A 3360-nucleotide genomic window follows, 5' to 3' on the forward strand; every position below is an offset into this window, starting at 1 on the left:
TACATGTGCTATTTGCACAGGGATTTCAAGTCGAGGTACCAGAACTTCAAGGTGCTATGCTCCCAAGAATGATTACTGTTGAGAGCCTCAAGTGAGAAAAGGAGAAGAACTGGGTGATCCAAGGTCACTCAGAGAATTGTCCTATATGTGTCCTTTGCTTACCCTTCCCTGTCCCATCCCCTTCTCTTCCTTGATTCTCCTGCCCATCTGCTCCTCCATCCTCTTCTCCTTCTCTGTTTTCTCCTGCTTGCCCTTCTTCTTCCCTTCTTCTTCTTCTCTCTCTCTTGTCCATCTCCTCTTACTACTCATTTCCTAGATCACTTCTCTTTCTTTTCCCTTTCAGTCTACCTGTCTTCCTTGAGGAATCCCAGATGGAAAAAAGGTGTGCCTGAGAATATGCATTTTAAAGGAGTTATCCAAGTGATGTATAGAAAGGCTAAGCCCTTGCAGCTTTTCATGTTCTAGTACTAAGAAGGAAGAATTATGTCCTACTCTCCAAAATACCATACTGTGGTTCCTTCAACCTCCAAAATAGAGTAAAAGCGATGAAGATGGCTTTAGTGGTCTCTAGTATCCATCTTCATGTCCCATCCTGAAAGTGAATTGTGTGCTTCTGTCTTTTGGGACAGGCACATTGTACAATCTGATACCTCACTTACATTGCCTCTGGCCACAGGGCTTCCTGTGGCCACAGCTATGGAAAAGCGGTATCTGCAGTGGTGGCTGCAATGTCTGGGAGGACACTTGGCTGTTTCTCTGCCAATCAGTTCTCCAATCCTCTCCCCCTGACCCAATATCCCCTCAGAATCAGGCAAAGTCTGTTTTTAGTTTGGATCCTCAAGTGAAGAAAATGTTCTGTAGAGTCACATCCAAGCATCGACGCTGACAGAGTAAGAAACAAGCTGCTATTATTGTACGCTATGGGATCTTGAATTTGTTGAAAATGAAATAAAACATAAAGACTTTTACTCTAAAGACATAAAAAAATCTTTTTGGAAATTTCTTTTCTTATGGTAAAAATAATGGTAGACATGGCTGCCTAAAAGCAACAATGACTTTGCCATATCTAAGGCAGTGCAGTAAGTGATCTGTCAATAGCCAGTGAAACCACAACCCCAGTGTGTGGACCAGTCTGCCCCTGCACTTCTCAAGGAAAACAATGGCAGCTCTACTATGTCTTTAACAGTGGAAAGAGGGACTATTTCCCCTTCTCTCTTCTTATGCAAACATACTGTTTAGCATAAAATTCCACCAGGCAAATTGTCTTCAAATCTATCTTATTTTTTTAAAGGTTTTTTTCTGTTTTGTTTTCAAAAATCACCTGTCCTACAGCAGCAGGACAAGACAAAATGGTCCTGTTCTAACATTTGAAAGCTGTTGTTCTCAGACAGTGTGGTACTGTTCGGCAGAAGGGCCCTATTCACATGTAAAAACATCCTTTTCAATCTGCCCTTCTGTCATGTTTGCAGAGTATCCCTCAACCATCATGTGCTGGAGACTTTCATCTCCAAAGCCGCCATATTGGAAGGCAGGACCTAATAGAGCTGTTTAGGTCATGAGGGCTCCACTCTTATGAGTGGATTAAATTTGGGAAATTGTTTGAATTTGTGAGTTCTATCGCCAATTTCTGTCCCTCTTGATCTCTTTTTGGTCTTCTACCACTGGCTATTACTGCAGCAATGGTGTCCTTGTCAGTCCCTTGATCCTGGACTTTGCAGCCTCCAGAACAGTAGCCTGGTCAAATTCTGTTGATTATAGTTAACAGAATCTGTGGGATTCTGTTGTACTAGCACAGTATTGAATAAGGTAGAGTCCCATCATTCATGAATTACAGATTGATATTCTAAAGAGTACCTGTGTTTGCATCTTTCTGTCATCTTCCTGCACAGCATACATTCCAACGCATTCAGAATGAAAATATAAGTGCATGGCTAAACCACGTCTACCTATTCATTTGCTGCTCAGAAAAGAAAAGCAATAGCACCTTAGAATGAATATATAACATGACTTTAGGAAGTGCTATTTGGATCTAGAGTCAAATACATGGAAAGGAATACTCAGAAACATCTTTTGTTAGCTACTAATTAAGTGAAAAACAATGTATTTTATTTTTAAAAGGATATACCTAAAATACATATTTTTAAAGAAAAAGTCTAAAAGATACTGGTAACAAGATTAATTAATACACTGAAAATATCTGTGCAAGTTTATTCTATATCTATGTGACATGCAAATGACATAAAATTTTATTAAGCAATTATCATCCTCCATTTATTTCTTGTGAATTTGTGTGGCATCTTTCTTTAGTGTAAACAAACAAACATTTCCATTTGACACTTAAAAAGCCAGTAATCCCTCTAAGTGTAATTGGGATCATGCTACTTGGCATAATATGCTTTAAAATAGTATAAAGCTACATTCAAAGCCTAAAGATTTATGAAATATGGTTTTTCAAATATACTTAAAGGAGCTAACATAAAACAGCCTCCTTAGTTCCCACTTTTTTGTTCCAAATGCAGAGGAGAGCTGGTTTAGAGCTACTTACAGGGTAACATGAACCTCTAAGAAGACTCAAATGTCCTTTTGATTCATGATACAAGCCCAGCTGAATCAGAAGTAAGATCATTGAAAGTCCTCTTGTGTCCTAACTTACAAATGTGTGTTGAAACCAAACTACTTCTATAGGATCTCAGTGTGATCCAGGAGTTTCTGAGGCTCTTGAGTCAAGATTCAAAAATTAGAATGTTTGAATTCCCCCAGGCCAGGAAAACCACCAGAACATGACAAGTTATTAATGGACTCTTTCCCTTTCTTTCTCTGATGACAAGAATCCAAGACATTCTAAAATTCTGGGAGTAATTCAACCCTTCCTGGAACTTCTCAGGAGACTCCAGCATTGTCTTATAGTCCTGGGGACAATCTACATATCTAAATTTCTATAACTGACTAGACAACACAGAGGGACACAGACAGAGACAGAGACAAAGATAGAGACAGAGAGAGACTGTTTACAGCCTGGACCATGTGCTTATAAGCTCAGACTTGTCTTTGAACAAATAGTCAGATACACCTAATTCCTGGAGGTTTAGGGGTATAAATATTGACCTTCATTTATTAACTAGCAGTTACCACCAGAAGCACCTGCATTTTGCTGAGTTTATCCTCACTTTGAGGACATGGATGTCCTCCATTTCCAAGGGATTCTTTTATTCTCATATACCTCCTTATATCAATTTCTTCCCCATCACACTTGAAAATATATGACCATAATAAGAATGCCATCTAGACTGGTTAGGGCATTTGTTCATTAAAAAGCCAACTCTCAGCTAAATGAAGAGCCAAAGATCATTAGAGGTGACA

This window comes from Cavia porcellus, unplaced genomic scaffold (genome assembly GCF_034190915.1).
Source record: "Cavia porcellus strain 051 isolate PalLab524CR breed Dunkin Hartley unplaced genomic scaffold, mCavPor4.1 scaffold_14, whole genome shotgun sequence".
In the NCBI taxonomy this organism is placed as follows: Eukaryota; Metazoa; Chordata; class Mammalia; order Rodentia; family Caviidae; genus Cavia; species Cavia porcellus.